We start from the raw sequence: 9,239 nt of genomic DNA on the forward strand, positions 1-9,239 counted from the left end.
CTGCCTGAGTGCCACCTGGCTCTCTCTTAACATTTTTGCCACAAGAAGCTAGACTATGTCTCCAGGCCACCCACCCACTGATGTCCTCAACTAAAATGTGTCCTAAGGCTGCTGCTCCAGAAGAAAATAGTCTAAGGTTGCACCTACTGCTGTGAAGGGTCTGCCTCTCTGGGACAAAGGAGCAGATGAACTGTGTTTCATTTCGTGCATCTTTACCACTGTTAGAGCATGCTTGTTACATGCCAGCAGTAGAAGTCTTAAGCAAAATGAAAAGAAGTTTAACAATTAGCCTAGTCACCTAAAGTCTTAATCTACTGTTACTATTACTTCAGTCTTCCAGTGGTGAAGATCAAGCCTTTGTTGTGTTACAACTGAATTTTCATTTACTCATAATCATTAGTTTACTTAGATTTAGTGTAAAAATCACTATCTCGGTAATGAAGACTTTTCTGAGTTTCTGACTACTAATTTTAAACAGCACTTCAATGTCTGACAAGGAGAATGCTTGATGTTAATTATTTTTTGATGTAAGCATAATCATGTACAAAATTTGCTTTCACGCATAAACAATCATGTATTTGAGTTTATGTTTTTGAAATTTGAACCTGAACAGGGAAGAAAATAAACCTTTACAATCTTCAGAGTTATTATAATCCGATTGTCATAGAACTAAGTACCTTGTCATTTCCCACTACATGGCTCTTCCATATAACCATTGCTTTGCATCATTTACTCTGCTATACATCATGGAGTGTATTACTTCAAAATTGTTATTTATCCAGCCTAACATTTGTTCCAAGATGAAAAGGTAAATATTTTGAGCTAAACTCTAGATTCTTATAAACATAGTCCTCAGAACTGTAAGCCTGAATTCAAACATTTTTGACATCAGCAACCTCTGAAGCAAAACAGAACTGGATTCTAGGTCAAGCAAGAGGAGTAAAGTTGGACTAGAGGAAGAGTTTCCATCCTTACTAAGCTGCCACTTAAAACGTCCAGATCTGGAGGAAATTTAATGAACTGAATTTGCTTCCTCAGCTGGAATAGTTTTCGCACATATATATATCTGAAGAGCTGTTTAGCTATGGGGAGCTAACCAATGGTTTAGGATTATGCACATCTGTCTGCTAAATCAAAGATCCCAAGGCTAAACCCAGCATTCAGAGGCAACATGTAGATCCATGAATTTTATGGAAGGCAGTGTCTAGACATTGATAAGCAGTTTTCTTGCATACACATGCTATAAGATTGTGTATAATTGTTCTCATTTTAGTAACAGCTTTCAGAAAATTACTGTTAGGAAGATGGAAATGTTTTATACCATTGACCTTAAAATTGTAGTACAGGGATCTAATTGTGTTTTCCAGTCGTTTATGCCATCTAAGTATTGAGTATCTATTTTGAGATAAAAGGATGTATTATATAAGAAAAATATATTTTTCCTTGTAAAAAAGAATTGATTTGTAGAAACTGTGGGCATGCTATTTTTTTGTAAATACAATGCAGATCATAAGTGTTAGTTTTATAGTGTTGTTTCTCTTTGTATATTTTCTGACTTCAAATATTTTAACAGGATAATTAAGACAGGAGAAAAAAGAACTATCTACTTGTGTGTGTGTGTGTGTGTGTGTGTGTGTGTGCGCGCCATTTAGCCAGTATATGCATTTATTTTTTTTATTACATGGATTTAATTTCAAAAATATCAAATAGTATGAAATTATGAAATGTGAAAGAATTAAAATTATCAACTTGAAAGTCATTTACAACCATTGTGTTTCTGATTTATACATTCCTAAACAGTTTTTTTCTGGCACAGATGGTGACATCATACCTTCAGATCCCGTTGCCATCCATTACTGGCTATTCCTGGGTGTGGGAAGAGGTGGTGATTAGCTAAGATGAAACTAGCTGTTCATAACATCTTGAAATTTTGTTGTTGTTGATGATAGAAATGACTTTTGAATAAACTGAAGATTTTCATGGGATATTGCATGCTTCTGTCTAGGTTTATTTTTTGCCTTTTAAGTCACCTTTGTATACAGTTACTTAATTGATGTTTCCAGTGCTATAGATTTCTTTTGTTTTTGGCTTATACACATTAAGAATATGAAAAAGTCACAAATGCAAGACAGCAGATATTACTGAAAGAATTGGTAAACAGCAACATTCTTTAAGAGCACAAAGCATCTATATTCTTAGATACAATTGTTTCCATTTCAGGCTTTCAGTGCAATTATTTATTTTTCTGTGACATTTTCAATGGATTTTGAGTCCACAGGAAGCACATTGGTATCATTCTCCATTCTGCTACTACAAGGATCGTTATGTTTCACCTTATTTACAGTGTATTCCTTGCCTTAGTCACTGAGCTTATTTTAGGAAAGAACACATGAAAACTGGATATTTCTCATGCTCCAGAAACTAATTTGAGATAAACAGAGTTTTGCTACTTCTGCTTTTTAGTTTTATTTTTAATTAAATAAGGATCATTTATGTTGTAAAAGCTGCAAACACCTAGGAAGACCAAAAGGGCTTACAAGTGGAATAAGTCAATATCCAAACATTGGGACTGGTATTAAATCTCACATGTTGTGATCATTTCTCATTCAGCTGACCTCTCTTGCTCAAGGTACTTGCTTTTCGTTTCTTAAATCATACAGGCTTTAGTGACTTTGCAGCATCCTTCCCTGCCACATTGACTAATAAATTAATTTGGTGCCTCTTAACATTTTTGTTTAAAGTAAATCTATCCTCTGTGTTCTCATTTATCTCATGCTGAAAGTAGAATTCTGAAGTCTTGGATCTTGGAACATTGGGAATATCAACTGATACATTTCCAAGTGCTTTTGTAGTAGTGTGAAAACGTCCAGATTTGAGGATTTTAAGGTTAGAAGCAACTTTGGTATGTTCACTTTCAATTCTTGTGTGAATTCAATAGCCAGAACCTCTGGCTACTCAACTCAGTATTTGACTATGGCCTTAAGTATCTGACAGAGTTAAAGGAATTTGCATTCAGTGCCTCTCATTCAGCATGCTTAAGCTGCTGTTTTCCAAGGTTTTTGTCAACTCTGCATAAAAAATCAGACTCCAAAAGTCTTACTGTGATCAATATTTCCATAAAGTCTGATGAATCACAAGAGCATATAAGTGATTTTCCACACTGGCTAATCATTTATGTGTTTTATGGTGTTTACATTGATATTTTCCCCTTTGTCACCTCATGTGTTCTGGCTTGATTCACTTAGTGGCCTAAATTTACTGTCCTTGCCAGCCTCCTCATCTGAGATGTCTTTGAGCCCTTCATTGAGTCATAGAATGGTTTGTATTGGAACGGACCTTAAAGATCATCTTGTTTCTACCCCCTTGTCATGTTTAGATGAGTTTCTGTCCAATTCCTTTCCCAGTCTGTTCTTGTAGCAGGAACAAGACCAGCTGTCAATTACTTTTATGGGGTAGTTTCTTCTTTAGTTGTCAGATATTCTGTGTGCTCAAGTGGGAGCCATTGCAGAAGGAATTTGGTGGGACAATGAGTGAGTTGTGTGAAATCCCTAACTTTCCTGGAGGTGAAGACTGTGTTATCCAGGTAGCAGCTTCTGCTTTCAAATCCATGGGGTATGTACCAATAGGATTTCTCCAATCTTAGCAATGGGAATTCTCATGATTCTTTTTAGGCTTTAGAATCCAGACAAAAGATATATTGGTCTCTCAAAGTTACACTGATATGCGATACACTATTGCCGGTTCTGTGTCAGGTTTGTCAGCAATCTGGCTTTGATGTAGGCAAGTCAAGTTTCGGGGTATTGCCATGCCTGCATCTTAAAGTGTATCAGAGTCCAGGCAAGAGACTCAAGCTCTGTCTATCAAAGTAGCTTTTGGGCTTTTTTGGAACACAGCTATGGGATCTGTAAGATACCTCTCACTACAGATATGAAACAAATGTTGCTGCCCCTGCAGCATGCGAGGGTGGGAGTATTGTTGTGCATGTGTAGGTCCTGAAGATCTGCAAGACAGAATGCTGCTGACAAACTATGTGATTATATTCTGAAAAAAAATTGTGATATCAATGTAATAGAGTCATTAATCTTCAGAACACCATATTCTGAAACCTAAACTCAGGCATCCTGCAGGATGTGGGACTCCTAAATCTGCAGCATATTTGACTGGGAGCAAAACCTATGAACATTTTTCATTCTGTTATTTATTAAATACAGTAATTTTCAGTGGCTTGCAGAAAATTTGTTTATGTGGCTCATATCTATAGCAGAATTCTCACAGACTTGATTTTTTTTTTGCCTTAAAATTTGTTGAAATCAGATCTTATTGTTCCGATTCAGTATTGATAAACTTCCCAATATAAGGAATTGTTTAAAAAGAAATTTTTAATAGTTCAAATATCTGCCATATTATAATGAAGGAAATTTGAGGGGCTTTAATACGAAACATTTTTTCTTTTTTTAGTTAATTTAGACCAAACAAAAGTTTAAAGGAGGAAAAAAATGCAACAATTTTACCTAAAGAATACTTTTTGTGTGGATAGATAATCAGCTCGTGCAGACACTGAGATTTTTATTGTCATTCTATTAATGAACATTTAGCATATTCTAAAAAAATGTCACTCTCATGAATAGAATGACAATAAAAATCTCAGTGTCTGCACGAGCAGATTATCTATCCACACAAGCAAATTTTCTTACTCTTTCTTACTTCTGCCAGTGAACTATTTACTGTTCTACTTATTTCTACAAACACCATTTCACTTCAATGTACACAGATAGGTACATCAACCCTCCTGCTCACAACAGACAAGGCTCACTGACACATATGTTTGAAATGGTGGTCCTCTGCTACAGTAGAGTAGTAGTGTGAAAGTTTTGCTGAAAAATTTTTCACAGGGATAGGATATTGGAGTAAGTTATTCAAATAACATGTAGCTTCAGCTCTTGGTCTCTTCAGTGAAGCTGCTAATGGAGTGTTACTTAGTGAAGTTTGCTCTGGTAACTTGTGAGAAATGTTTCTGTAACAATGGACAAACTGGACTGTGAGCAAACTTGGAATACCTTGGATCTGGCAGAAGTTGTTCTGCTCAGTCACTATGAATATTAACAAATTTTGAACTGGTTATCTTGAATGAAAATAGTTCTGAATTCATTACTAAACTCATGGACCATTTTGCTTGCTTTCTGCAGATTTCAGACTGATGTACTGCTTGGCTGAAGAGTACTGACCTTTCAATAACTCTGATTTATTATCTATCTTTGAAACTGTCAACTGAAGTGATGGCCTTGAGCACCTCGAAGGACTCTTGGGCTTTCTCAGGACTTGAGTCCTTATGTTTACCTATTCTGAGTGGTACTGGCTGTTCTTAAAAGTCCTCTGACCTTATTTGGCATGAATTTTCTCTTAGTTCTCTGAAAAGTTTCTAGATTTTCAGATGTGGTTGTTGCTACATTTTCAGTGAAACAATACTGATAAACAATGGATATACAACATTACCTCTTTCTGCTTGCTTGAGACTGTGTCTTATATCAAATGCTTGTACTCTTAATTTCATCATTTTCTAAACTGATTATTTTGATTTGCTCTCCCAGTTTTCCCTGTGAAGAACTTTTGAGGAAAACCTCAGTGTTTGTAGTTTACATGATTAAAATTCTCAAGCAGCTTTTTAGTCATCTGTTAGTTCTGCAATAAACTTTAATAGGAAAATAAAAGAAGTTTTCTAGAATCTGAGAATGTCATGTAGGAAAAGTAGATATGAACCTGTGATCGGCATCCGGCTCAAGCTTCCAGTGCTCAGTGTGGGAGCTGCTGCTTTTACACATATTGTGCTGCTGCTGCAGAAGTGTGAGGAGAAGAAACTTCTGCCATTTCTATGGCATCACTCAGCAAGGTGTAAATGAAGTAAAAACTCTCAGCCCACTCAGTACACAGAGAGACAAAAAGATAGTGCTTTATACTTGTTGCTGTGATATACTACTTGCTGTAATAGTAACTTTGCACAGTGCCAGAATGTTCCCTAAGTTTTACAGTCTCAGGTCAAAAGTGAAACCATTTCTTTTTAGATATTTTTCTCTCTCTCCACCAACATGCTGTGGCATGTCAAAGCTGGTTTTGCAGAGCAGAGCAGGAGTGAGGTGAAAAGACAGATGGGAGGATCCTGTTCTGAGAGAAAGAAATTGTGTGAGTCAGCAGGCAGAGTTTGCAATGAACGTCGTGGTAAAAATGATAAAAAGCTGAACACTGGTTGCAGTTCCAGATTCAGAAACATTCGCTGTCTTCATTCTATTGAGTTGCAGCTCACCTGGGTGATTTGGAGGAAAGGAGCAATAGGTGGTAATGTGTAATGCTATGTTTAAATTCATTAGCACTAGGAAGTCTGTTTGTGTTGCTAAGTAGCTCATTTGGTGTGACAGCAGTCTTTGAATGGAAATACTTTTCAGCCTGGATTTGCCCCTAGGTCTTGCCCTCATGGCTTAACAAATCACTACCTAGATCCTTGTGGTATCCTGCTCACTATTTTTAAGCCATAAACCAGTGTCTTGGCAGTCTCCTTTTTATTTGGCTGGACATGTCCAGTTGTTGAAGCTTCTGAGCTAGATCTCATGCTAGTGTAAATAATGCAGCTTCACTGATGTCAATAACATCAGGCCAGCTTACACTAGCTGAAAGTGTCCTTCAGATGCAAGTTGGTGCCTAATTTCCATGGTATTCACACAGAAGCATATATTTCCTTCTGTTTTTCTAATTCTTGTGTGTCCTTTTAAGAACTGTGTGATTTGACCTAAAAACAGTGCTGAGAAGTAGGATGAAGTGACATGAATACTGGTTTAAGATGCTAGACACCTGAAACCCTGCCTTGTTCTGACCGAGACCTCTGTGTGACAGCACAATTATTTCTCTCTTTGTGCCCACACCCTTCCCTTCTTCCCCCAAGTCTTACAGAAGTGTGGGAGTAAAGTCAGTAAATGCTGACTAAAGTCAGTATAGATTGGTGGGTAACATCTCAAAAAAGCCTGAGGATGGTAATAGAGGGGCATCCTCAGTAATGCCACTGTGAACTAGCACAAACTGGAAAATGCAGCTAACTGGGTGGCTGCAGTCTGCAAACTACTCAACTACTAGACTGCTGTATAAAGGAAAGGTCATGTAGTTGGACCTCTGTGCACAGTGGGGTCCCCTCTGGTTATGGTGAGCACAGAAACAGCATGGATTCACACCATGATCTTTCCACAAGGCTGCTCAGGAGGAAAGGGAATGTGCAGAGCACAAGTATTCAGGCTGATTCAGCCTATAGATCTGAGAAATCTGGAAAAGCAGGATAAAGTCTAGCAGGAGGGGTTTATATAAATGCCATTCTGACTAAAGCAGGGAGCATGGATATAAGAAATTACAGCTTGCTCCATCCTGCAACACTTGCCAGTGATAACAGGTCCATAGGGAAGGCTTTGTGACAAGAAATCAAACCCACAAGATTCAAAGAGAACCAGACACCTTTGGAAAGGCATGAAGGCAACTGCATCATTAAAACATGCTGCAGGCTTTTTAGGGGCATGAAGAAGGCCACAACAGTGCACATATAATATTTGTATTAAGTCTTAAGGAGGCCAATAAGCCCTTTGGTCAAGAAGTGAATGTTACCCACATTGAAAAAGCTGCAACACAACTGGGTAAACAAAAACTTGGAGGGTCATTAGAAAGTCAGGCTGCAGAGGTCTTGGTCTGCTTGGTGAACCTATACATTTTCCATAAAGCAGTTTACTACTTAATTTATTGTGTGACTGTCAGGACAGAATTTTCTGTTTCTGCCCTTTAATGAATTCTAAGTAAAATAAAGCTTCCTTAATACAAATTGAGAGGGTAGTGGAAACAAGACTTGCACTGCTGCAACTGAAAGTCAGGTAGAGAAGCAGTACATAAGATGGGTTAATAAAATCCAAGCCAATCAGATAATAGGCACCACAATGTAAATTTCTTTTCTCTAAAATAAAAAGGTCTGTGAAAGCATGTTTTAACTATACCTCATATGGTGTCAGTGGAGGTCAGGACTTGGATTTGTCGTGTCTGTATATGTTTGATCATAAAGGTATTGCACTATAATATGTAAGCACTGGTCAGATGCACATTTTGAAAACAATGCCACATTGCTCTTCTAAACAAATTCTAAAAGTCTAAATAATTTACATAAAAAGGGGTCCTTGATGATCTTACTTTTTTTTTCTTTTAGGTTGTAAATGCATGCTTACAAACCCAAGAGATGTACATCAATTCTCTTAATTTATGTCTGACTACATAATTTCAGAATTGTCTTTGATACTATTACAGACACATTTAATTCAAAGTATTCATTTCAGTTTCTAATGCAAAACAGCATTCTGACCTTATCCTTGTGGAAAGGATGGTTAATAAACAGAAGCTGTTGGAAACCTTTAAAAAAGCTGGATTTTGTAATGTATATTTTTGCTGTTATTATATGTTTTTGTTTACTAAAAGAAATAAAAGAGGTGGTAAAAACCAAACTGAAACTCAGAAGCTTTTGGATCATTTGAGTGAACTATCAGGTAGAAAATGCAGTTTAATGTAGAAAAATGTTAAACAATTCATCTGGGAGGAAGGAATCAGTGTAAGGATCTGTACTAAATATGCAGTCATCCAGCATACTGATTAGGAAAGAGATGAAATAGTTATAGAGAAATGACTGCAAACATGAATTCCAATGCATTGTAGTACCAAGAATTTTGAAAAATATATTAGGGAAGAGAAGGCAACATAGCAATCATAGAAGCTGGATTGACATTTGTTCTAAACCAGGATTTTGGGTTCTCGAATTTTTTCCTTAGTGATTGAAAAATAAGGAAAATAATTGCTCAAAGCAATTTTTCATATCAGTGAAATATTTCCTTTAATGTTTGCATGGAAATGCCTGTTTGTTGGGAGTATATCTTTTAAAAGGTACTGCTTTAGATAGAAAAATATCAAACCAGAAACTCCATGTTATACAGATGCACACATCATTTACACATTGAGGGGTATTGATGTTAGGCTTATGCTCCTATCAAATGGAAATGTAATGCACAGAGTATTGCATTTATTTAATAATTAACTGCCTTACATCTAAATGAACTATCAGAATGGTTAGGAAATAATTTCTGATTTTCAGTTTTCGCAGCTTGCTTTTCTGCCTAGCAGCTTCTTCACCGAGATCACAGGTAACCAGGAAAGCAGATCGGATTGCAGAGGGTACT

This window comes from Pithys albifrons, chromosome 6, assembly GCF_047495875.1.
Source record: "Pithys albifrons albifrons isolate INPA30051 chromosome 6, PitAlb_v1, whole genome shotgun sequence".
Lineage (NCBI taxonomy): Eukaryota > Metazoa > Chordata > Aves > Passeriformes > Thamnophilidae > Pithys > Pithys albifrons.